The sequence below is a fragment of the Pristiophorus japonicus genome, chromosome 12 (assembly GCF_044704955.1).
Source record: "Pristiophorus japonicus isolate sPriJap1 chromosome 12, sPriJap1.hap1, whole genome shotgun sequence".
NCBI classification, from domain to species: Eukaryota; Metazoa; Chordata; class Chondrichthyes; family Pristiophoridae; genus Pristiophorus; species Pristiophorus japonicus.
The window spans coordinates 53979168-54006510 of record NC_091988.1 but is presented as its reverse complement, the minus strand read 5'-3'; the positions used below and the strand labels follow the sequence as shown (position 1 = coordinate 54006510).

General features: G+C 48.2%; 1 protein-coding gene across 4 annotated transcripts in view; it reads right to left on the bottom strand.

The window, feature by feature from the left end:
• plxnb1b (plexin b1b) overlaps positions 1 to 27343 on the bottom strand; it is a 285985-nt gene that overhangs the window by 121289 nt on the left and 137353 nt on the right. For all 4 annotated transcript variants that reach the window (XM_070895494.1, XM_070895495.1, XM_070895497.1 and 1 more), the window contains exon 2: positions 17899 to 17981. The gene's annotated coding sequence lies outside the window, so the exon portion shown is untranslated. The remainder of the gene's footprint in view (positions 1 to 17898; positions 17982 to 27343) is intronic.

Below are 27343 nucleotides of genomic sequence, written 5' to 3'. Positions count from 1 at the left end.
GTCCCGGCACTGTTTTCAGCGCATGGGACCTGGCTCCGCCCCCCCCACAGCTCGTGCTGGCTGCGCCGAGGGCCAGAGGACCTGAAAGTCGGTGGAGAATACCGAGGATTTTTTTAGGCGCCGTTTTAGGCGCGAAAAACGGGCGCCCAGCTCGGAGGGGCGCCCGTTTTTTTCTTGTGGAAACTTGGGCCCTCTGGGTCCTAAATGGCTTACCCCTTATCCTTAGACTGTGACCCCTGGTTCTGGACTTCCCCAACATTCTTCCTGCATCTAACCGGTCTAAACCCGTCAGGAATTTTAAACGTTTCTATGAGATCCCCTCTCATTCTTCTGAACTCCAGTGAATACAAGCCCAGTTGATCCAGTCTTTCTTGACAGGTCAGTCCTGCCATTCCGGAAATAGTCTGGTGAACCTTCGCTGCACTCCCTCAATAGCAAGAATGTCCTTCCTCAAGTTAGGAGACCAAAACTGTACACAATACTCCAGGTGTGGCCTCACCAAGGCCCTGTACAACTGTAGTAACACCTCCCTGCCCCTGTACTCAAATCCCCTCACTATGAAGGCCAACATGCCATTTGCTTTCTTAACGCCTGCTATACCTGCATGCCAACCTTCAATGACTGATGTACCATGACACCCAGGTCTCATTGCACCTCCCTTTTCCTAATCTGTCACCATTCAGATAATCGTCTATCTCTCCGTTTTTATCACCAAAGTGGATAACCTCACATTTATCCACATTATACTTCATCTGCCGTGCATTTGCCCACTCACCTAACTTATCCAAGTCACTCTGCAGCCTCATAGCATCCTCCTCGCAGCTCACACTGCCACCCAACTTAGTGTCATCCGCAAATTTGGAGATACAACATTTAATCCCCTCGTCTAAATCATTAATGTACAATGTAAACAGCTGGGGCCCCAGCACAGAACCTTGCGGTACCCCACTAGTCACTGCCTGCCATTCTGTAAAGTACCCATTTACTCCTATTCTTTGCTTCCTGTCTGACAACCAGTTCTCAATCCACGTCAGCACACTACCCCCAATCCCATGTGCTTTAACTTTGCACATTAATCTCTTGTGTGGGACCTTGTCGAAAGCCTTCTGAAAGTCCAAATACACCACATCAACTGGTTCTCCCTTGTTCACTCTACTGGAAACATCCTCAAAAAATTCCAGAAGATTTGTCAAGCATGATTTCCCTTTCACAAATCCATGCTGACTTGGACCTATCATGTCACCTCTTTCCAAATGCGCTGCTATGACATCCTTAATAATTGATTAGTTATAGAAGTACTGGAGATGGGAGAGAAACTGTTTGCCTTGACATTGCAGTTGGAGATAGGTGGTCATTGGATGAAACCTCCAAAAACACAGCCAGCCCGTGTCAGCTGTGGCTCAGTGGGTAGCACTCGTGCCTTCGAGTCAGAAAGTTGTGGGTTCAAGTCCCACTCCAGGGACTTGAGCAGAAAAAAAAACTGGGCTGACACTCCAGTGCAGTGCTGAGGAAGTGCTGCACTGTCGGAGATGCCATCTTTCGGATGAGACATTAAATCTGCTCTCTCTCAAGTGGACATAAAAAGATCCCATAGCACTATTTCAAAGAAAAGTAGGTAAGTTATCCCTGGTGTCCTGGCCAATATTTATCCCTCAAATCAACAAATAAAACAAATAATCTTGTCATTATCACATGCTGTTTGTGGGAGCTTGCTTGTGTGCAAATTGCCTGCCGCGATTCCTACATTACAACAGCGACTACACTCCGTAAGTACTTCATTGGCTGTAAAGCACTTTGAGACATCTAGTAGTTGTGAAAGGCGCTATATCAATTCAAGTCTTTCTTTTTTTCGCAACGCTAAGGTAACAGGAGACTCACTTAATCCACGAGTGTCAAGTACTGCTGCCAGATTTGGTGGTATTGCTCCTGACCAGAGTATGGCACTAAACAGTGAACAAGAGGAAGGCGGCAGGTCAGGAACATAAAACCATAGAATGATTGCAGCACAGAAGGAGGCCATTCGGCCCATCGAGCCCGTGCTGGCTCTCTGCAAGAGCACTTCAGCTAGTCCCACTCCCCTGCCCTTTCCCCGTAGCCCCGCAAACCCTTTTCCTTCAGGTACTTATCCAATTCCCTTTTGAAAGTCACGATTGAACCTGCCTCCACCATCTCCCTTTACCAGACAGCGCAATTGCAAACCTGCATTTGGCAGCTGGCTCCCTGAACATCAGTGGGCTCATGCTAATGGAGAGCAGTCGACAGAGGGAGATCCACCCGGCCTCTGCCAACCTAGAATATAACAACACCTGTATTTATAATCAAGAAAGACTTGCATTTATATAGCGCCTTTCGCGACCTCAGCTCATCCCAAAGTGCTTTACAGCCACCTCTGAAGTACCTTTTTCACTGGTGTAATGTAGAAAACGCAGCAGCCAATGTGCGCACAGAAAAGTCCTACAAACAGCAATTTGATAATGACCAGATAATCTGTTTCAATGCTGCTAGTTGACGGATAAATATTGGCCAGGACTCCCCTGCTCTTTGACAAAATAGTGGCATGGGATTTTTTGAATGAACAAGCAATGATCTTGTTGAATGGCGCAGCAGGCTCGAAGGGCCTACTCTAGCTCCTATTTCTTATGTTTTGCATCCTTCCGAGAAGGTTTAACATCTCATCTGAAAATGATTTACACATTCATGGTTTGCACGTCAAACTAAGAGACTACCCCAGGTGAGCAAATTCAGACTCCAACTCTCCTCTCATCAATCATGGTAATAGGACAGATTACAGCATAGGATGACCCCAGAGGTTGTACCAGATGCCTGCTGTCATGGTGATGTTATCTCCACACTGTAAAAAAGGCACAAAAGCACCACAGGGGCATAACATAGTAGTTATGTTAATAGTCTAGTTTAAGGCCTGGACTAATCATTCAGAGAATGAGCGTTCAAATCCTGGCACTTTGAGAATTTGAATTCAGTTTCAAAATAAATCTGGAAATAAAAGTGACCCTGAAGTTGCCCCCAACTGCTTCACTAATGTTCTTTAGGGAAGGACGCGTACTGTTCTTACCCAGTCTGACCGCAACTCCAATCCCACACCGACGTGGTTGCTTATTAACTGCTTGCTGAAGTGGCCTAGCTAGCCACTCGGTTATGGGTAATAAAGGCCAGCCTTGCCAGCAACATCCACATCCCATGATTGAATATATAATTTTTTTTTTTTAAAAAGCAGCCAAGTATGACAGTCCTCAGCTCAGTCCATATTTGGGAAGCTACCACAAAAACTCTGCATTTTAATTCCTTTGTTCAGCAGTGGGACTAGACGGCAAAATCTGTTCCTCTGAAGCTAATCTCTTTCGTGGCAATCCCGCGAAACAAAGGGACAAAAGCATCCGTGCCTTTTAGAAGCTGTCACCCTCCAAGAGTTTGTTTCAGCCATGCTCAGTTGGCAGCAGTTCTATAGAGGTGAACGGCGCATTACTGAGCTCCCAACACAGGTAACAGCATGTCTGGGGCTCAGTGTCATCAGGGTATTGCAGGACTCAATCCCTTCATTAAACTGCTGAGTGGTGCCACATGAAACGTCGTCAGGCTGAAGTACGTCGAATTTTGTTAAAAATAACTTTTTTTGCAGCAAAATCCAAACTGATACATGACAGAAAAGGATGGTGCTATACCCCATGTAGAAACAGTGCTGATCATCAGTGATGAACACATCTGCTCACCTCATCCTCCATCAGCTCCAACACCAGGATGACTTTAAGTTGCAAGGAAGTCGGTAAATCTGCCCACTGCACGGAGCAGGTTGCTAGGTTACGGGCGATTAGCAGGGTCAAAGGCCGACAGCTGTGAATGACTCACTCATTCACAATGTGGCTAACCTGATCCCACACAATAAGGAAAGCATCGCCTAATCAGGTTGCTAAACCACAAAAGTAAGCAGGTCTCATCAAAGAAAATCTCAACAAATTGCTGACAGAGAAGTAACATGGGACTCGTTCGAAGGACAAGCTTCAGGCGAGGAAAACAAGTAAAAAGGCATGCAAAACAAAAATCTGCTTATAGAAAAAAAAAAACAGGTTCAAAATGTTGTCTCTCTCAACTTATGCAATAAGTTTTACGAAAAAAAATCCAGACTTGTCGGTTGCATTGATGAAAGTGTTTTTTTTTTTGAGTGCAATGTAAAACTGACTAATCCATAAGACCACTGAGTGCACTAAATCCTTGCGATGCAACACTTTCTCTAGGTGGCCATTTCACACTAGTTCCACTTCCCAAAAAGCTGTGCTCGTATTGTACTCGGATCTGTGCCCGTGGCACCTACTCCCGATGCACAGCTGGTTATAACTCGAAAGTTAACCTGCTGGGATTTGCTGCTTGCGGTCTTCCCAGCCACCAGAAAGGAGCTTAGCAACAATGTAAAAGCAGCTATATAAAGTGTGTCGTCTAATGTTGCCTCGCTGTGTGAGTGCACAGGACTGGTGGTGGAATCGGGAGCAGACAGCTGATCAAAGTATGAAACAATAGCCAAGTACAAGGGTCAGCGAAGTCTCAGCCGGGGTCTGTGCTGGAATGCAGGGCCCGGAGCTGATTAAAGCACAAGTTCATGTGCGTTACCGAGGCTTCAATTTAAGGTTGGGCCAGAGCACTGGCTGGCAAAATGTGTTACACCACTCACCTTGCAGCCCTGCTGGATAGGCTGAATGAGCTTTCCTCCTGACCCACCAAACCGCTGCATTTGATGGGAGTCTTGAAAGGGGGCAAATGCCGCCACTGACAGGAAAGTCCGATTTCCAACAGAACTGGCCTCTGTGGTTCATGGTGGCTCACCATCTTCTAGAGAGCAATTAGGGATGGGCAATACCCGCACATCCCAGAAACGAATAAAAAGAAATGTAGTGATATAAATGCTGCTTTTCGGAGGCTGTAAAACTCACCAAAAGAGATGATGTGTTGAGAGATCGTTTGGCAGGCACCTCTAGTGGCAATATAAACATTAGCATTACTAAAGCCACCTCTCTCTCCGCTGTGGCTCAGTGGGTACCACATTCGCCCCTAAGTCAGAGGATTGTGGGTTCAAGTCCCACTCCAGGAACTTGAGCACATAAATCTAGGCTGACACTCCAGTGCAGTGCTGAGGGAGTGCTGCACTGTCGGAGGTGCTGTCTTTTGGATGAGACGTTAAACCTGCTCTCTCGGGTGGACATAAAAGATCCCATGTCACTATTTCGAAGAAGAGCAGGGGAGTTATCTCCAGTGTCCTGTCCAATATTTATCCCTCAATCAACATCACAAAAACAGATTATCTGATCATTATCACATTGCTGTTTGTTGGAGCTTGCTGTGTGCAAGTTGGCTGCTGCGTTTCCTACAGTGACTACACTCTAAAAGGTACTTCATTGGCTGTAAAGCACTGAGACGTCCAGTGGTCGTGAAAGGCGCTATATAAATCCAAGTCTTTCTTTCCTTTAAGATGCTTCTTAAAACCTACCTCTGTGACTAAACTTTTGATTACCTGCCCTAATATCTTGTGGCTCGGTGTCAAACTCTTAACGCTCCTTGCTTCTGTGCAGCATCTTGGGACATTTTACTACGTAAAAGCGCTATATAAATGCAAGTTGTTGTAGAATGTCTCCCCCTGCCTGCACAGTCCAGTGAATTTCAACCCTTTGTGTGCTTTCCCCAAACCACCAGCTGAAGATCTGGTGAGCGCAGACAAAAGTTACAAAACCTTCACATTTCACTGTTTGATCCATTTTTTTTCCGGCCTGATTTGTATGAACCCGATGTAACCTAATAAATTGGCTTTGTTCCTCTCTTACTCCACCCGTCAGTGACTGTAAAGAGCTGGCTCGCTAACAGAGAATAGCTTCTTTCCAAAACCATTTGCCTTGAGGTTTTACTTTCGAGTCCCTCAAACAAAGGAATAATACAGACTTGAACAGTAGCAGCAGGTATGTGTCATCTGACATCCCGTGTTTGTGCAACACCTGCATTGTGGTAATCCAATCAAACCTCACCATCAGCCATTTGTTGGCAAACACACTTATTTTTCTCCTGAAAAGATTTCATTGATGAATGGGCTCGTTGATGGTGCATGAAAACCACCATCTTATTCTCCCCCCCCACCCACCAAGTTCAAACCATTTGCAGTCCTATTAATGGCTGCACTAACCAGGGAGGTTGTGGCAACTGCTCAAGTGGTTACCAAGGTGATTGGTGCCATTAAAATGTTTTTTTTTTTAAAAAGAGAGCAGTAGTAGAGATAAAAGATTGTCATTACTGGTGGCATCTGAGCTTTTGAAAGAGGAAACATCATGCCCAAACATGTCAGCAACTGCATCAGAAACTAAAGATAGTTCTCTGTCTTTGGGTGCCAAGTCCATTGGTTTAGACTGTTCACCCAGCTACAGCCCGACTGCCACTTCTGCGGCAGTCTGTGTCACAAAGGCAGGGTCATTCACAGTGTGCCATGTCTCTCAGTGCATCAGGTCATGAATACTTGCAGGGGCAGTCGAGGCAAACTTTTGGTGACTGGACGAATTGTGCATGTTTGTGTAAATGCAGCACTCATTAAGGCAAGAGATGTTATTGAGGTGCAATGGAACATTTTGTATTTCAGGTAGCCAATGGTCAGAACTCGGTACTCCCAGACAAAGTAAAGCATAATGGGATGCAAAGTAAAGCTGCCTCCATTCGCCCCAGGGGATTGAAGGAACGGTACTGACACCAAGGTAAGTCGTGGGGAGGGAGTTAAGGGAAGGTTTCGCTATGGGTGGGGCCGGGCTCCAGGAAATCTAAACTTTCCTTGTGGGGTCCAGAGGCATATTATTGCTGCTCCTGGTCACAGAAGGAAAGTAAGGGGGGGGGGGGGGGGGGGGAGAAAGTGTACAAATGTAGCTTTTTGCGTCTCTTCTGGCCCCGACTCCTCTACTCACTAGCTTCACCTGGCAGGAACGCCACAACGGCTTCCCCGCTCAGGCCACTGTTTAACTTGGAGTCGGACCTGGTGACGTCATTGACACCTGATCTGCATACTTCAAGCATTGGCCAGTTCCCGCCTGCTCAGAAAAGCAGGTTGAAATGGAAGACTGCAGGAAGGCAGTGGGGCATTAGCGGGCAAGGCTTCAGGCAATTTTAACTGCGCCCCCACACCTGGTTTCCGCTGGGCGGGCAGGGTTAAAATCACCCCTTGAATCTCAGTGGCAACCTCAGAAGCACATCCCCTCAGAGTGAATGTTTCTTTCCAATTCGCACAGCTGCCATCCTGTGGCTTCTGTGAGAGAGACTGCAAATAACGCTGACTTAATGGGCAATCGAGTGCTTCTGGTACTTCTCCAGTAGAAACAGGATTGAGCCTGGCTAAACATGGGGCCTTTACTTATATGCTTTTAAAGCCCAACAAACTACAAGTAGGCTATCAAGCCTTAATTGAGGACCTCCGGATAAAAATTACAATATTTCTGGGACACTTTGGGCAGGCTCAGTGCCAGTAAGAGGCTGCTCTAAAGATTCTGTAGGCCCTCACTCATAACGAGATGTAGTTGCATAGGCACTGGGCAGGCTTCCAGTTCGTGCAGTACACCAAGTGGCCATGCTTCATGTGTGAGCCAAGGCAGGCAGTATCAGCAGACGTTTGACCTTGGGAAGCATCACAGCTGTGCCTGATCGTGTCCTCACCTGATATTCTCACAGGCACGACTTACAGCAGGAGTAACTGGATAGCAATCAGGATCAGGGACCCTGGCTGATTCTCCCATCCCCTCCTCCCCCACCCCCATTAACCCTGAAACTCCGATATAAAATCTTATTCTTTGGAAATGAACGCGCAACGCAGCAGAAATTATTTTCCAATGAACACGTTCTTGGCCAGCCAGCTGCTGAAAGTGACCCAGCAACATATTTAAAGAGAGAGGGCAATCTCAAACAGGACTCTAGATACTTGGTTTAAAACAGACTTGATTGTTTTCATTCGTTTTGTTTTTAAAAAGTTTCAATTAAAAAAAAAGGATGCTTCAGGGGATCTAATCTTCATTTCTTTTTTTAAAATTTTGTAGCCAAGAGAGAGAGAGAGAGAGAGAGACAGAGCATGGAGGAACATGGTACTAAATGTGCCGACATCTTTGCCCTCGAGTTTGTTGCATCAGTTGCCTTCAGTCATTAAGCATTGCTAAGGTGACATTTTCTCTTGTGAAATAGCCTTGGACACCAAATGGCAATGGCATTTAGGGTGTGGGTGTGGGTGTGGGTGTGGGTGCGTGCGAGAGAGCGAGCGCGCGACAGAGGGCGACAGCGCGCGCAATAAAGAGTGAGAGTGAGAGAGAGTGAGAGCGCGCGCGATAGAGAGTGAGAGAGAGTGAGAGCGCGCGCGATAGAGAGTGAGAGCGAGAGTGAGAGCGCGCGCGATAGAGAGTGAGAGTGAGAGTGAGAGCGCGCGCGATAGAGAGCGAGAGTGAGAGCGCGCGCGATAGAGAGTGAGAGCGCGCGCGATAGAGAGAGAGAGAGAGAGAGAGCGCGCGCGATAGTGAGTGAGAGAGAGTGAGAGCGCGCGCGATAGTGAGAGAGTGTGAGAGCGCGCGCGATAGAGAGTGAGAGAGTGAGAGCGCGCGCGATAGAGAGTGAGAGAGAGTGAGAGAGAGTGAGAGTGCGCGCGATAGAGAGTGAGAGCGCGTGCGATAGTGAGAGAGAGTGAGAGCGCGCGCGATAGAGAGTGAGAGCGCGCGCAATAGAGAGTGAGAGCGCGCGCAATAGAGAGTGAGAGAGAGTGAGAGCGCGCGCAATAGAGAGTGAGAGAGAGTGAGAGCGTGCGCGATAGAGAGTGAGAGCGCGCGCGATAGAGAGTGAGAGAGAGTGAGAGCGCGCGCAATAGAGAGTGAGAGCGCGCGCGATAGAGAGTGAGAGAGAGTGAGAGCGCGCGCGATAGAGAGTGAGAGAGAGTGAGAGCGCGCGCGATAGAGAGTGAGAGAGAGTGAGAGCGCGCGCGATAGAGAGTGAGAGAGAGTGAGAGCGCGCGCGATAGAGAGTGAGAGAGAGTGAGAGCGCGCGCGATAGAGAGTGAGAGCGCGCGCGATAGAGAGAGAGAGAGAGTGAGAGCGCGCGCGATAGAGAGTGAGAGCGCGCGCGATAGAGAGAGAGAGAGAGTGAGAGCGCGCGCGATAGAGAGTGAGAGCGCGCGCGATAGAGAGTGAGAGCGCGCGCGATAGAGAGAGAGAGAGAGTGAGAGCGCGCGCGATAGAGAGTGAGAGAGAGTGAGAGCGCGCGCGATAGAGAGTGAGAGAGAGTGAGAGCGCGCGCGATAGAGAGTGAGAGCGCGCGCGATAGAGAGTGAGAGCGCGCGCGATAGAGAGTGAGAGAGAGTGAGAGCGCGCGCGATAGAGAGTGAGAGAGAGTGAGAGCGCGCGCGATAGAGAGTGAGAGAGAGTGAGAGCGCGCGCGATAGAGAGTGAGAGAGAGTGAGAGCGCGCGCGATAGAGAGTGAGAGAGAGTGAGAGCGCGCGCGATAGAGAGTGAGAGAGAGTGAGAGCGCGCGCGATAGAGAGTGAGAGCGCGCGCGATAGAGAGTGAGAGAGAGTGAGAGAGAGTGAGAGAGAGTGAGAGAGAGTGAGAGCGCGCGCGATAGAGAGTGAGAGAGAGTGAGAGCGCGCGCGATAGAGAGTGAGAGAGAGTGAGAGCGCGCGCGATAGAGAGTGAGAGAGAGTGAGAGCGCGCGCGATAGAGAGTGAGAGCGCGCGCGATAGAGAGAGAGAGAGAGTGAGAGCGCGCGCGATAGAGAGTGAGAGCGCGCGCGATAGAGAGTGAGAGCGCGCGCGATAGAGAGAGAGAGAGAGTGAGAGCGCGCGCGATAGAGAGTGAGAGAGAGTGAGAGCGCGCGCGATAGAGAGTGAGAGAGAGTGAGAGCGCGCGCGATAGAGAGTGAGAGAGAGTGAGAGCGCGCGCGATAGAGAGTGAGAGCGCGCGCGATAGAGAGTGAGAGCGCGCGCGATAGAGAGTGAGAGAGAGTGAGAGCGCGCGCGATAGAGAGTGAGAGAGAGTGAGAGCGCGCGCGATAGAGAGAGAGAGAGTGAGAGCGCGCGCGATAGAGAGTGAGAGCGCGCGCGATAGAGAGTGAGAGCGCGCGCGATAGAGAGAGAGAGAGAGTGAGAGCGCGCGCGATAGAGAGTGAGAGAGAGTGAGAGCGCGCGCGATAGAGAGTGAGAGAGAGTGAGAGCGCGCGCGATAGAGAGTGAGAGAGAGTGAGAGCGCGCGCGCTAGTGAGAGAGTGTGAGAGCGCGCGCGATAGAGAGTGAGAGAGTGAGAGCGCGCGCGATAGAGAGTGAGAGAGAGTGAGAGAGAGTGAGAGTGCGCGCGATAGAGAGTGAGAGCGCGTGCGATAGTGAGAGAGAGTGAGAGCGCGCGCGATAGAGAGTGAGAGCGCGCGCAATAGAGAGTGAGAGCGCGCGCAATAGAGAGTGAGAGAGAGTGAGAGCGCGCGCAATAGAGAGTGAGAGAGAGTGAGAGCGTGCGCGATAGAGAGTGAGAGCGCGCGCGATAGAGAGTGAGAGAGAGTGAGAGCGCGCGCAATAGAGAGTGAGAGCGCGCGCGATAGAGAGTGAGAGAGAGTGAGAGCGCGCGCGATAGAGAGTGAGAGAGAGTGAGAGCGCGCGCGATAGAGAGTGAGAGAGAGTGAGAGCGCGCGCGATAGAGAGTGAGAGAGAGTGAGAGCGCGCGCGATAGAGAGTGAGAGAGAGTGAGAGCGCGCGCGATAGAGAGTGAGAGCGCGCGCGATAGAGAGAGAGAGAGAGTGAGAGCGCGCGCGATAGAGAGTGAGAGCGCGCGCGATAGAGAGAGAGAGAGAGTGAGAGCGCGCGCGATAGAGAGTGAGAGCGCGCGCGATAGAGAGTGAGAGCGCGCGCGATAGAGAGAGAGAGAGAGTGAGAGCGCGCGCGATAGAGAGTGAGAGAGAGTGAGAGCGCGCGCGATAGAGAGTGAGAGAGAGTGAGAGCGCGCGCGATAGAGAGTGAGAGCGCGCGCGATAGAGAGTGAGAGCGCGCGCGATAGAGAGTGAGAGAGAGTGAGAGCGCGCGCGATAGAGAGTGAGAGAGAGTGAGAGCGCGCGCGATAGAGAGTGAGAGAGAGTGAGAGCGCGCGCGATAGAGAGTGAGAGAGAGTGAGAGCGCGCGCGATAGAGAGTGAGAGAGAGTGAGAGCGCGCGCGATAGAGAGTGAGAGAGAGTGAGAGCGCGCGCGATAGAGAGTGAGAGCGCGCGCGATAGAGAGTGAGAGAGAGTGAGAGAGAGTGAGAGAGAGTGAGAGAGAGTGAGAGCGCGCGCGATAGAGAGTGAGAGAGAGTGAGAGCGCGCGCGATAGAGAGTGAGAGAGAGTGAGAGCGCGCGCGATAGAGAGTGAGAGAGAGTGAGAGCGCGCGCGATAGAGAGTGAGAGCGCGCGCGATAGAGAGAGAGAGAGAGTGAGAGCGCGCGCGATAGAGAGTGAGAGCGCGCGCGATAGAGAGAGAGAGAGAGTGAGAGCGCGCGCGATAGAGAGTGAGAGCGCGCGCGATAGAGAGTGAGAGCGCGCGCGATAGAGAGAGAGAGAGAGTGAGAGCGCGCGCGATAGAGAGTGAGAGAGAGTGAGAGCGCGCGCGATAGAGAGTGAGAGAGAGTGAGAGCGCGCGCGATAGAGAGTGAGAGAGAGTGAGAGCGCGCGCGATAGAGAGTGAGAGCGCGCGCGATAGAGAGTGAGAGCGCGCGCGATAGAGAGTGAGAGAGAGTGAGAGCGCGCGCGATAGAGAGTGAGAGAGAGTGAGAGCGCGCGCGATAGAGAGAGAGAGAGAGTGAGAGCGCGCGCGATAGAGAGTGAGAGCGCGCGCGATAGAGAGTGAGAGCGCGCGCGATAGAGAGAGAGAGAGAGTGAGAGCGCGCGCGATAGAGAGTGAGAGAGAGTGAGAGCGCGCGCGATAGAGAGTGAGAGAGAGTGAGAGCGCGCGCGATAGAGAGTGAGAGAGAGTGAGAGCGCGCGCGATAGAGAGTGAGAGCGCGCGCGATAGAGAGTGAGAGCGCGCGCGATAGAGAGTGAGAGAGAGTGAGAGCGCGCGCGATAGAGAGTGAGAGAGAGTGAGAGCGCGCGCGATAGAGAGTGAGAGAGAGTGAGAGCGCGCGCGATAGAGAGTGAGAGAGAGTGAGAGCGCGCGCGATAGAGAGTGAGAGAGAGTGAGAGCGCGCGCGATAGAGAGTGAGAGAGAGTGAGAGCGCGCGCGATAGAGAGTGAGAGAGAGTGAGAGCGCGCGCGATAGAGAGTGAGAGAGAGTGAGAGCGCGCGCGATAGAGAGTGAGAGAGAGTGAGAGCGCGCGCGATAGAGAGTGAGAGCGCGCGCGATAGAGAGTGAGAGCGCGCGCGATAGAGAGTGAGAGCGCGCGCGATAGAGAGAGAGAGAGAGTGAGAGCGCGCGCGATAGAGAGAGAGAGAGAGTGAGAGCGCGCGCGATAGAGAGTGAGAGAGTGAGAGCGCGCGCGATAGAGAGTGAGAGAGAGTGAGAGCGCGCGCGATAGAGTGAGAGAGAGTGAGAGCGCGCGCGATAGAGAGTGAGAGAGAGTGAGAGCGCGCGCGATAGAGAGTGAGAGAGAGTGAGAGCGCGCGCGATAGAGAGTGAGAGAGAGTGAGAGCGCGCGCGATAGAGAGTGAGAGAGAGTGAGAGCGCGCGCGATAGAGAGTGAGAGAGAGTGAGAGCGCGCGCGATAGAGAGTGAGAGAGAGTGAGAGCGCGCGCGATAGAGAGTGAGAGAGAGTGAGAGCGCGCGCGATAGAGAGTGAGAGAGAGTGAGAGCGCGCGCGATAGAGTGAGAGAGAGAGTGAGAGCGCGCGCGATAGAGTGAGAGCGCGCGCGATAGAGAGTGAGAGCGCGCGCGATAGAGAGTGAGAGCGCGCGCGATAGAGAGTGAGAGCGCGCGCGATAGAGAGAGAGAGAGAGAGAGAGCGCGCGCGATAGTGAGTGAGAGTGAGAGCGCGCGCGATAGAGAGTGAGAGAGTGAGAGCGCGCGCGATAGAGAGTGAGAGAGAGTGAGAGCGCGCGCGATAGAGAGTGAGAGAGAGTGAGAGCGCGCGCGATAGAGAGTGAGAGAGAGTGAGAGCGCGCGCGATAGAGAGTGAGAGAGAGTGAGAGCGCGCGCGATAGAGAGTGAGAGAGAGTGAGAGCGCGCGCGATAGAGAGTGAGAGCGCGCGCGATAGAGAGTGAGAGCGCGCGCGATAGAGAGTGAGAGAGAGTGAGAGAGAGTGAGAGAGAGTGAGAGAGAGTGAGAGAGAGTGAGAGAGAGTGAGAGAGAGTGAGAGAGAGTGAGAGAGAGTGAGAGAGAGTGAGAGAGAGTGAGAGCGCGCGCGATAGAGAGTGAGAGAGAGTGAGAGCGCGCGCGATAGAGAGTGAGAGAGAGTGAGAGCGCGCGCAATAGAGAGCGAGAGCGCGCGCGAGATTGACTCGGACATATTTTGGGATGTTTGAGTGACCTGATCAGAAATGCAAAGTCCTTTTTTCTTCTTCATACTCTCAGCACAATCTTCCAACCCGCTAACTACTTGGTGTGCACCGATAGACAAGATCTGCAAATGGATAGGCTATTTCCAGTGAGCTCAGAGGGCCGAATGCCACTCATACAGCAAACCCCCTCCTAACCGGAGGGGACTCCCACAACCCCTTCTCAGAAATAGCAGCAAGAAGCGGAGAGAGATAGATTTAGTACGATTGTGAAAAGTACATGGGAATGCTTCACATGTGCATTCTCCAAAAGGCACACGCTTCTTACCTTAAGCCAGTCCCTCCCTTAAGTACCAAATCCCGACAGAAAAAACCTCTCAGTAATTTTTGTGCAAGGTTTCAAAAATGAGGTCAGCTCCCTTTTTCATATCCATCTCTTTTGTCCAGCTCTTTGAGCTCATTTCTCAAAACAAGGTTAATTAATCAGATTCATACTTAGTGTGGGCCAATCACAGAGGCCACGGATACCATTTCCTGTTCTTATTGTCTGTTTAGAACAGATTCTAACCTCTACATATTCATTTTACAGAAACACCAATCCTTGCAATGTGCTGTAACAGAAAGTTGTTTTTAATATTATGTTTAATGCTTTCAGCACGCAATGCACAGGTCTCTCACATCCAGCAGCAGGACCAACCTCAACTTGCCATATTTCCCCCTGGGTCGGTAGTCGTGAAGGCCCATTTTCTTTAACCGGATCTTCCTGACAAAAACTTTGCTTTGGTGTATGCATCAGGTGCTGGCAGCACTGGCACAGCACCAAACGCAATACAACAGCAGCTTTACTCAAACCGCTCCAGTGGCACATAGACCGACCGCAGGAAGTGCTTTCTTGCTGGAAGAAAAGTATCAGTGACAGCCGAACATTAATGACCACCTCCTCCACTGCCATTTTCTTCTGGCTACAGGAAGCCAGCAATGGCATCTCTATGTTGCTGGGCTGCACCAGTCTCCCCACCAAAATAGGACATGGATCACAGTTGGAAAGATGAAATGTTTTTATCTAAATGCCAATGGGTTATTTGCATCTCTGGTTTGTGAATCTCTGGTGCGGGTATCAGTCAGATGGCACCGACCTGACTGCAAACTATTCGGATTCTGCCAGGAAGGCGTTTGAGTGCTACGCAATGGTATCTTACACATTCAATAGTCTCGGTCCACACCTGAATCATCTCTGCCCTGGCACCCTGAATTTTGCCCCGTGTGCCATTTTAGGTGGACATAAAAGATCCTTTAGCACTATTCAAAGAACATAAGAATTAGGAGCAGGAGTAGGCCATTATGGCCCCTCGAGTCTGCTCCATCATTCAGTAAGATCATGGCTGATCTTTGACCTCAACTCCACTTTCCCACCCAATCTCCCTATCTTTCAATTGCCCTAGCGTCCAAAAGTCTATCTATCTCAGCCTTCAATATACTCAATGACTCAGCATCCACAGCCCTTTGGGGTAAGCACAGGCGAGCTCTCCCAGTGGCCAGAACCACAGTTATCCCTCAAGCAACACCAGCAAAAATAATGCAGCTCTCGTTTGAGGTTTGTGGGAAATGTGTGGCCAGGCACAATCCGATTTCTGCTGGAGAACCAAAAACTTTCAACTGCCCACAAGTCAGCACTATTTGCAGTCCCACTCAGATGAGCCATAAGGTGGCTGCTGTGGGAATTGTAAAGAACATTCACACTGAGGGAATAGCGGTACACTTCCACAGTGTCTCAATTCACAGTGACTTTGTGTTGGGGTCTTTCTGCTGCCAGTCCAGGAGAAAGGCAATGAGATATAATTAGGAGCTGCCCATGTTGAGGTCTGGCAGGGTCATCAGGAAGAGGCCCCGGTGGTAGTATGCTGGATCTTGCTTCATCGGATGATTGGTGAAGTCTTGAATGTCAGCCTCTCCAGCACTCTGCTGTGACTTTGGAGTGCCATCCGTACCAACGAGAAGTGTTGTAATATGCAGTGTGCACTTTTGCACAAATGGAATCCCAGTTGCCATTGCATAGGGTTTCATGCAGGTCCCACAACTTCTAAAGCTGCTACTACTACCGTTTCTATAGCACCCTTAATGTAGACAAATCCAAAGGTGCTGCACAGAGGTGTAATCAGAAATACGGACACTGACCCAAAAGGAGGAGATGGGGCTCAGTCAGAGCAGTGGGTTCCAAGGAAGGTCTTAAAGGAGGTGGCGAGGCAGACACGTTTAAAGACATGAGGAGCAGAAAGGAGGCGATATACTATGCCAAACTCTGAGAAACAGAGAGTTCTGGCTGGGGGTTGCAAGACTGGAAGACATGAAGGGATTTAAAATACAAGGATGAGAATTTTCAATTGGAGGCGTTGGGGGAGCAGGAGCCAATGTAGATAAGGACAGGAGTGATTGGTGAGCAGGATGCAGCTAGCAGAGTTTTCAACAAGTTGGAATTTACGGAGCGCAGAGAATAGGAGGCCAGCCAGAAAAGCAGTGGAATACCTGTAGTAGGGTGTAGAGATGACAAAGGCTGTTTTTGCTGTATTCCTATTTTCTGGTCAGATAGAAATAAAGATTCGCACAGCCCTTCAAATCAACAATCATTATGTGCTGATTCATAGAATCATAGAATGGTTACAGCACAGGAGGTGGCCATTCGGCCCGTCGAGCCCGTGCCAGCTCTCTGCAAGAGCATTTCAGCTAGTCCCACTCCCCCGCCCTTTCCCCGTAGCCCTGCAAATCTTTTTCCTTCAGGTACTTATCCAATTCCCTTTTGAAAGCCACGATTGAATCTGTCTCCACCACCCTTCCAGTCAGTAAATTCCAGATCCTAACCATTCGCTGCGTAAATAAGTATTTCCTCGTGTTGCCTTTGGTTCTCCTGCCAATCGCCTTAAATCTGTGTCCTCTGGTTCTCGACCCTTCCACCAATGGGAACAGTTTCTCTATCTGTTCTGTCTAGAACAGTCATTGATTTTGAACACCTCTATCAAATCTCCTCTCAATCTTCTCTGTTCCAAGGAGAAAAACCACAGCTTCTCCAGTCTATCCACGTGACTGAAGTCCCTAATCACTGAATCTTGTAAATCTTTTCTGCACCCTCTCCAAGGCCTTCACATTCTTCCTAAAGTGTGGTGACCAGAATTGGACACAGTACTCCAGTTGAGGTCAAACCAGTATTTTATAAAGGTTCATCATAACTTCCTTGCTTTTATACTCTTATGCCTCTATTTATGAAGCCCAAGATCCCGTTTGCTTTTTTAACCACTTTCTCAACCTGCCCTGCCACCTTCAACAAATTGTGCACATATACCCCCAGGTCTGTGTGTGCATGCACCCCCTTTAAACTTGTACCCTTTAGTTTATAGAATTCAGATTCAGAAAATTACTTCAAACTAAACCATGAGACTAGGACAACTTACATTTATATAGTGCTTTTAACATAGAAAAATGTCCCAAGGGATCCCAAGGACAAGAGGGCACAGGTTTAAAATCAGCAAATTTAGGACTGATATCAGGAAGTTCTTCCCACAAAAGGAGAAAGCAGCAGAAAAATTCACTACACAAAATCAGCAAACATTAGTTATTCACAAATTAACCTGATTATATACCCAATTGAACTGCCTGCAGCGCACATCCAAAAACCAGTACAGATCGCCACGGAGAGGCCTTTATGCATTGTGCTGTTTGCCCACTGTGATGACATTCAAGCAAAAGCTGGATTTGTTTCTGGCTGCGGCGGAGATTAACTCTTACAGAAGGTAGGTACTGCAAGGAATTTAACGGCCAAAGTGATCTCCTGGAGTAGTTTCGATCGACTAAATGGGTCGGAGGGGATGTTCCCAGATTTTTTTCCCCAAATTGGCCTGGGTTTTTGCCTCTCCCAGAAGATCACATGGTTTGGTTTGGGGTGGGGTGGTGTGTATAAGTTGTGATACTTATTGTGTGGGGCAGGCTTGATGGACCAGATGGTCTTTACCAGTCAGTCATTGTTCATATGTTCGTACATTGTCTGGTTTCTTTGATGACTGTGTTAACCCCAAAATGTGGAAGGTCACGGCAAGCTACAGATTCCACTTTCTCTCATGGACTGAAAATTGCCGACTATAATGTATGCATCTGCAACTATGCTCACAGGTTTGTAGAGCTGTTGCATTGTGAGTGGCTTAGCCAGTCACGTGATGTTCACAAGACTCAATAGAACCCCAGCCAGTTGGGTTCGGGGGATCCACGATGAGGTATGCTATTGTGAGCCTAGTGGATGAACTCGTTATGTGTAGTGTGATTATTAAACCTTTGTTAATAAACCAATTACTCCTTAAGAGCAATGTATTGCTATGAATTCTTAAGTGAAGAACCCATGAAGCCAATACATTACACCAACACATTAAGTAATCCATCCCTTCACCCAATGAAAGGAAAACTTTCTTACCATTTGTCTCTTCCAGATTTCCGTACAGGTGCATCACCCCTGCACTACCACCTCCGTCATTAGTGCTGTCCCCACACACAGATCTGTAAACAAAAATAAGGACACTGATATGGAGCTTTGGAGGAACCTCACACCTGAAACATGAATCTAGATTTTCTCCATCAGTTGCTGATTGACCCACTATGGATTTTCAGCATTTTCTATTTGATTTACAATAATAAACCACTTGGCTCGGATTGCACAGCACAGGCTCTCATGGAAAATGTTCAACAGTGGCGATGGCAAATGAGAGGGCAACAAACGCAGAGTGAACTCGGTGTATAACTTCAAACCAACACGAGTTAAGCCTTTCCACTGTAACTTCAACTCAAACAAATCCATCTTATTTTTTTTGTAACTAATGAAATGTCCCAATGTCACAGGCCAGACTGTGCAACTCAGTAAAGAGATTGGATCCCAGTCTCGTGCTGAAGCTGAAGCTTCCCTGGAATGGGTTAGTTGACTGAAAGAGGTATGGGGGGGGGGGGGGGGGGGGCGGGGGGGGGAGCGAATCCTATCTAGCCTTGATGAAGCTAGTGAACTGATTAACAGCATGGTTGACTTTATTGTCCCACCCACCTAACAAAAGAAGTGGGGGATGGAAGGCAATGGCAGAAACCTTTACAAGGCGAACAGCAATTCTGTTTGAGGATCTGAACCTATGGTAGAATGACCTCAATATGCTTGTTGCCACAATCCAGTGTTCTCCACATTTAAATGTCTGTTTTATTTTTCTCCTCTCCTAAAGTGGTTTACTTCTTGCTGGGGTATGCATTCATGGCAGTCATGTTTTCTCTGGTACCATGTTCAGGTGGGCTTTAACAGTGATTGTCAAGGAAATCCTTGCCCTCAGCCGATATTCATGCACTCACATTTTCAGACAGGGCACTGGACAGTGTAATGTGTGCACTTATGAGTATGCTCACAGGTTTATAGAGCTGTTGAGTTGGGAGTGGCTTAGCCAGTCACGTGATGTTCACAAGACTCAATAAAACCCCAGCAAGTTGGGTTTGGAGGATCCACGATGAGGCAGGTAGTTGTGAGCCTGGTGGATGAACTGGTAATGTTAAACCTTTGCCAATAAACAAACTAGTTCTTAAGAATTCATAGCAACACATTGTTATAAGCAAAGAACTCATGAAACAAATAGATTATGGACAGCAATCAGGAGTTTCCCCACTACCAACCCAGGGGCACTAAAGACCATTGTGTCATCACCATTCCACTGGCAAATCACCTAACTCAGTAGAAACAAGGGATCAAACCGGAATCCACCTGGCCTGCAGCAATAAACCTATTAAACCATTGAAAGAAGAAAGCGCTCAACTATTTTGCGAAATCAGAGTGAAGGTCCATAGCACAGGATACTAAGCAAGGCTGAAAAAAAAACAGAAATGAGGTAAATCAATAAATAATGTAGGGGATACTGAGCTTGGGTTTTACAGAACTGTAGATTGCAGGAGAAAGTGACGGCTGGGAGTGAATGAGTTAAATATCTTCGAGCTATCAACTAATCTGGGTCACACATGTGCAAGCGAACTCATGCAATGATTTTTGTACCAGGCAGCTCAAAGGTGCGAGGAGTCAGCAGTCTGCATTTATGTAATGTTTTTCATCTTTTTAAGGTGAGGCTGTTGCACCTATCCATTACTTCCTTGGTTTAGCCTCAGCGGAGCAAGCACCCACCGCAGCTACGCAGGTGACCAACCAACCTGCTTCCAATGATGCACAAGACCATCCCAGCGACATCTCAGCCTCCCACACAAATGGATAGCCATTTTGGCCTGCGCCTGCCTGAGATATGCGAACCTCCATATCGAGCAGCAACAGTGATTGTCTAAGTGTTGGTGTCACTGTGGCTGTGAGCGTGTACCTGTCCCTTCTGTACCTGAAAGGACTCAAGATCTTACTTGAGCAGCAAGGCCTTATTAAAGACAGCCTTAGGTGGAGGGGGAGGAAGAGACTTTAAACAGGAGAACACAAATTCACACGTTTCCACTGTACAGAGAGAAGAGAGCCATCACTGACATAAGAACATAAGAAATAGGAGCAGGAGTAGGCCATTTGGCCCCACGAGCCAGCTCCACCATTTAATAAGATCATGGCTGATCTGATCTTGGACTCAGCTCCACTTCCCTGCCCGCTCCCCATAACCCTTCACTCCCTTATCGTTCAAAAATATATCCATCTCCACCTTAAATACATTTCATTGACCCAGCCTCCACAGCTCTCTGGGGCAGAGAATTCCACAAATTTACAACCCTCTGAAGAAATTCCCCCTCATCTCTGTTCTAAATGGGGGGGAAATAGTTAAATAAAAAAGTATTTTGTAAAATTAAAGCTAATGAAGTTAACCACTGACTGACTAAAAGAAGGTATGTGTGCCACTTCAAACCAAAAAGAATTAGAGATTGGGCTTTAGTGATTTTCCTGACTAAACTATCCCTGACTTACCTGGACTTCATAGCATTAAACAAACAAAAGACTCCTTACTGATCACTCAACAGACAAGTCATTCAATTGAAGAGCAAAAATAAATCGCAGCCCAATCGCCTGCATCAGAACGTCAGTGAGTAAAGCACGCAGCTGACCAAATATTTGTCGAAACCCTGGGCTGTACAGCCGCCCACCAGACGACTTGGCACAGTTCGGCCCAAAGCTGGTTTTCATTCACACACCGCACCTCTTGTACATTAATTCTCGGCAAGAGCAGTGTGTGCTATTTTGTAGAGTGTCCTGGAACAGAGCTGCATTCATCTTGTGGGCAGGTCTACAGAAAGCTTCCGACAAAATACTGGCTTTGTACTTTCAACAGGAGCTCTGCAGCTTCTCAGAAGCTGGAACATCCGTTCAGCTGGACCACCACCGAGCTACATCTCATTTAACCCTTTATACAAGTCAAAACAAAGCTATCTTCTCCTGCATTTAAGTCTAAATTGTCAGCCTGCTTGTCCCGACACTCAGTTCTGGAAGAGCAGAAATTTTCTCCAATTAAATATTGGGAAGACTGAAGTCATTGTTTTTGATCCCCGCCACAAACTGCGTTCCCTAGCCACGGACTCCATCTCTCTCCCCAACTTCTGTCTGAGGCTGAACCACAGTGTCCTATTTAAACCCCAAAAAGTGCTTCCGACCGCATATCCGCGGCATAACTAAGAATGCCTATTTCCACCCCCGTAACATCGCCCGTCTCCGCCCCGGTCTCAGCTCATCGGCTGCTGAAACCTTCAACCATGCCTTTGTTATCTCTAGACTTGACTATTCCAACGTATTCCTGCCTGGCCTCCCACGTTCTACCCTACGTAAACTTGAGGTCATGCAAAATCGGGCTGCCCATGTCCCAACTCGCACCAATTCCCGTTCACCCATCACCCTTGTGCTTGCTGGCCTACATTGGCTCCTGGCTAAGCAACGCCTCGATTTCAAAATTCTCATCCTGGTTTACAAATCCCTCCATGGCCTCGCCCCTCCCTATCTCTGCAATGTGCTCCAGCCCCACAACCTCACATCCACACGCTTATAAATCTGCTCTCGAGTATCCTGGATTATAATCGCTCAACCATTGGTGGCCGTGCCTTCTGTTGCCTAGGTCCCAAGCTCTGGAATTCCCTGCTTAAACCTCTCCGCTTTCCTCCTTTCAGACGGTCCTTAAAACCTACGTCTTTCACCAAGCTTTTGATCACCTGTCCTAATTTCTCCATGTGTAGTTCGGTGTCAAAATTTGTGTTTTATAGTACTCCTGTGAAGCAGCTTGGGATGTTTTACTACGTTAAAGACGCTATGGCCCCTATTTGCTGGATTTTTGGCACCCACGCATGTTAACGTACGATTTTTTGTGTGTACGTTCGCGCCCCCAAAAAAATCAGGACTTTTGTCAAAGAATTATTTGAATTTGGCGTATCGCTCTCCGAAGTTTGTCTGGGGGGTGGGGAGCTTCAAGTCTGCGTTAAAAACTCTGGGCATGCACGAAAAGCTGAAGTTGCCAGGGCAACCAGAGACGCTGAAGCCCGCTCCTGTCTTTGATTCACAATGACATTCACACTCAGGGATCGTAAGACAACTTTACCAAGACATAGACATCACTGACAGTTGATCACTGCTGCGATCAATCAAAATGATAACCCGCTCATTTCTATACCATACAATCCAGCATTTAAAATGTGAAATCTGCTGGTCACACTGCAATCCCGGGTCCCCAAAGGACCCCTCACATCGCTGGACCTGCAGCCACCACCACAACCGCCCCCCAACACCCCCATACCCGCCACTTCCACTCCCGAACTTCAACCTACAGGGGGAGCGGGATTGAGCAGGGGGCCATTCGGACCAGGATTGCAGCGGGTCCAGCTTGGGTGGGGGAGCAGTCCTTTCGGCCCGGAAATAATCTTCCCTTGCTCCAAAAAGAGTTCCATGTGGGGGAAAAAAAGGTACTTTATCATGTATTCTTATTGCCTTGCTCCTGTCATCTTGTGCACTATCCGATTCCTTAAGTTAACATTTTTTTGTGGGGCTTTTGGGCAGTGTGTGCCACGCTGAAAAAAAATCGTGGACTATTAAATCCACAAAAACGGCGCCCGGTCCAGTTTTGACTTGTGTCTGCACCAAAAACTTTTAAACTGCCGCACATGGTCAGCGCCGCAGTCCAAATATTGGCGAAAGTTGGAAAGTGAGTATTTCACGGCAAAAAACATTTGGATGCCAAAAATCGGTGTACAATTGTGGTGAAAATAGGGGCCTATATAAATTCAAGTGGCTGTTGTTGTTATGATACCGGGCCTCAAAGGATTAAATTATAGTACAGGTTGCATAGACTAGGCTAGTACTCCCTTGATGATTAAGGGGTGATGTAATTGAGATGTTTATGATGATTAAAGGAGTTGATAGAAGGAAACTATCTGCCCTATTTACTCTTGGGGATGGGGGCAGGAGGGAGGGAGGAGTCCAGAACAAGGGGACATAACCTTAAAGTTAGAGGCAAGCCATTCAGAGGTGATGTCGGGAAGCACTTCTTCACACTCTGGGTAATGGAAATCTGGAGCTCACTCCCTTCCAAAAGCTGTTGAGACTGGGGGTCAATTGAAAACTTTCAAAACAGAGATCGACAGATTTTGTTAGGCAAGAGTATTAAGGGATATGGAACCAAGGCAGGGTAAATTAAAAAGAAAAGAGACTAGCATTTATACAGCACCTTTCACAACATCAGGATGTCCCAAAGCGCTTTACAGCCAATTAAGTACTTTTGAAGTGTTGAAATGTCGGAAACACAGCAGCCAATCTGCGCACAGCAAGCTCCCACAAACAGCAATGGGATAATAATCTGCTTTAGTGATGTTGATGGAGTTAAGATACAGATCAGCCACGAGCTAATTGAATGGCGGACAGGCTCGAGGGGCTGAATGGCCTATTCCTGTTTCTACGTTCTTATCCCAAGGACTTTAACCCACAACCCTCTGACTCAGAGGCGAGGGTGCTACTGAGGCATAGATACAACAAAAGCAATTAAAATGCTGCATCTACTTCAAAAACAGCAAGGCAGAACACCTACAAACACTTTAGTGATCTAAAGTGGTTAGCAAAAATAATAAAAACAAGATTCAAATGGAACTGGAGATTAAAGCACAAAGAGGATGAAATGTTCAGCTCAGAAATGCCCCCATAGGCACCAGTAAGATTTTCATTATTTTTTAAATGTTCTGTAATGATACTGCAGAACAGAATTAATGTGGCAAACAAAAGCTATGTTACATAATATAAAATGAGAGCTGTTGTTTACTGATGTATAACAATTTTTAATCTATATTGTTGCCATGGTGAAGTGATAGCATTGTAATTTCATTATTTTCTTCTCCCCACAGATCTTGCAATTAAAGACTTGCATTTATATAGCACTTTTAACATAGCAAGATATCCCAAGGCACTTCACCAGAGAGTAATCAGCCAGAAATTGACAGCAAGCCAAAGAAAGACATTAGGATAGGTGACCAAAAGCACAGTCAAAAAGTGTATGTACCAGCACCATCTACTTCAGGAAGAGAATCCCAAGCTATTCCACCTTCTGCACAAGCTCTGGTTCAGCTTCCTCAGCGCAAGCATGTGACTGACCGAGGACCTGCTGAAGGCGGCAAATCAAACAGGTCATAGGCAGCACAGCAGGAGCACGTGCACAAGGGTACAGGTGTTGGCCAGCAGCTATTAGTGCATTCGTGCAGAGCGTTGTGATCGGGACCTAGGAGAGGCGTAAGTTCGGGGCCCAGGGTTAGCATGGGCCAGCCCACACTGCGATATGTGTGCGCACTAGGTCTGTACAGCAGAGCTGATCTCCAGTCATCTTGGTTAATCCTTGCCACTGGACCAAGACCTAGCTGTCAAGCCCTTGTGGTGGCTGGTGTGCAACGGTCACCACACGTTAAAAAATTCCACGCACAGGCATCTTCCACCCTTCAACATGTAGTTCGGGACCTGGAATATTAGGTCCTTCATTGAAACAACTGTGAACTCATCCCTTTTTGGCATGGAAGCAAGTCATCCTCGATACGAGGGACTGCCTAAGAAGGAGAAGATTAGTGCATTGTGGCTATTCACCAGGCAGGGGAACACTTCAAACATTCCAGGGATCAAAGAGTGGGAGCACCACGAAGACACCCTCTTTGACCTGCTTGTGGTGTTAACTCCAGAATGCCTGCGCTGCAATTCCTCATGATGGGATAAAACAGGGACCATAGCGGCTCACTTGCGAGACATGGAATCGGGTGGGAGGGAAGGACTTATTGACATCAGTGCAGGATAGCCCTCTTCAACAAGGAAAGCTTGGTCGGAGATTAAGAATGGCATTCAGGTTGGCTTGAGTCAGCTGATAAACATAAGAACATAACAACATAAGAAATAGGAACAGGAGTAGACCATTTGGCCATTCAATAAGATTGTGGCTGATATGATCTTGACCTCAACTCTATATATTCAATGACCCAGTCTCCACAGCTCTCTGGGGTTGAGAATTCCACAGATTCACGATCCTCAAATAAGTTCCTCCTCATTTCCGTTTAAATGGGCAACCCCTTATTCTGAAAATATGCCCCCTAGTGCTAGATTCCGCCATGAGGGGAAACATCCTCTCTGCATCGACCCTGTCAAGCCCCCTCAGAATCTTAAATGTTTCAATAAGATTAGCTCTTATTCTTCTAAACACCAATGAGTATAGGCCCAACCTGCTCAACCTTTCTTCATAAGATAACTGATGGCTTCTTGATCACATGGAAACCATAACACATCATCAAAGGCAGGCCACCAGAGCTCATAACCAACTACCAGCTCACGCACTATATCGAAGAGATATGTGAAGTAAACATCATGCCATCAATACAAGTTGCTCAATCCATTTCCAATGGAGGACAGTAACATGTCAGCAAATGAACGAGTTGATGTAGTTGGCAAAGAGGGAGGACCATGATAGGTCGTCGGATTCTGCAGCAGACCCAAACCTTACTCAAGTGATGGTGCACTTGTGAGCCATTTCCTCACGAGCAAGGGTTCTCCTGTGCAACCTCTTCCTGAAGGGGGGACCTCATTCTTTCGGCCGGTTCTGCTGTCCGCTTTGCCTTCCTCTGCCTGAACATGCCTCAGGGGCTCTTGGAAGAGCAAAACTGCAGCGCATGCAACAAATGACAACGATGCGACATATCGTGTCTGGATATCCCTGCACAGCTCTCCAGGATCAGTCAACGCACCTGCAGTGTACCTTTACAATCCCTGCAGTTTGCTTGATCACGACCATATGCCTCACTCTATGAGGGAAATGAAACGGAGTCATGGGTCATTGCTGCAGCAAGTAATCCTGATCAGCCATCCAGATACCTGCCTCCACCAGTAAAAGAGTGGTGGTAGGATCAGCTGATGAACAATAAAAGAATTTCAAACGGCACCATTCACATCCCGGAGCTCAAGCCAAAGATTTGTCTCTGGTGAAGGATAGTTATCACATTATATCCACAGAGAAAACATCACACCATCCATGCAGGTGGCTCCATTCATTCCTTGTCCTAGTGCATGATGAGTTAATACTGCTGTGATTATGTACAGCCTTCAAAATGAGCATCCACCTGTTGCATCTCCTTCCACACTGGTGCTATTTGACAGGCGTCGCGTCAGGGACCCATCCTGCATTAGTGCAAATTATTGAGACGTTATAGGGTTGTAAGGGGGAAAACACTGATTAATTGGACATTGTGTTCATGTTTATATGAGTGCAATACCACACAACATTGCATGATGTATACAAGCAGCATTGATCTGTCAATGATTTTCAGTGTGTTGGTTGCACACCATTGAGTAATGCCAGCTGCTCCATTTCTACAACAAACAGAGTTTCAGTTCCCTCAATATGCCAAAATTATACAGCAAACTTTAACTGTATTGTACAATAAACCATCTCCCTAACAATCAGGCTATTCCCACCAATTTGTCAGCAGTCAGAAAATAAACTCATTGAATTATTAAGAGTGAAAGATTGGTATGTGGAATGAGGGAAATTGAGACAGAATCAGAATCATAATGTCCAATGCAACATAATTTACTTGCACATCTTGAAGAATCCTTTCTGGTGATTGTACAAGTATTACTATTTCGGGGCACAGAGATGCTGCATTTCAGAGCGTGCACACGACCGAGACTTTCAGAATTCCAGCGAGGTGAACAATTTCTGCCGCCTTGACAATTGTTTATTCAGTTGCTTGTGAAAAAACATTGTGAAATGTGAAGCATCCACGATTTTAACTTCAAAAATCTGTTGCATGTAATTTAAATGTTCTGCCCGGTGACATGCCATGAGGTTTGAAAGGACCCAAATGGTTCAAAAATAATGGTGCTACTGTAACTTACACAACCACAAGAATAGCTGTAGGATTCACTGAAACCCAATCCAAAACCTTCACCAGTTAAATCGCACATCTTGGCGAGACCTCCTTGTTTAAACGATACTAAACTTCCTCACAAAATGCGCCTCTGACAATCCAAGATCATTTATCCTTTTACCAGGATTTCGTCTGAATCACCTCCAGTCTATTGTTGGACCAATTGCTTCTCATGTTCCTCTGGAGAAAGAGCAGCGGTCTGTAGCTACTCAACTCAAATTATTTTGCAACATAGGAAGAAAAGGAGATTAAAATTTTTCGATGATTTGTAAACCTGATGAATTAAGGGTCAATTCCACACCTTTAAAAAAAAAATTCATTCCTGAGATGTAGGCGTCGCTGGCAAGGCCAGCATTTATTGCCCATCCCTAATTGCTCTCGAGAAGGTGGTGGTAACCGCCTTCTTGAGCCGCTGCAGTCCGTGTGGTGAAGGTTCTCCCACAGTGCTGTTAGGGAGGGGGTTCCAGGATTTTGATCCAGCGACGATGAAGGAACAGCGA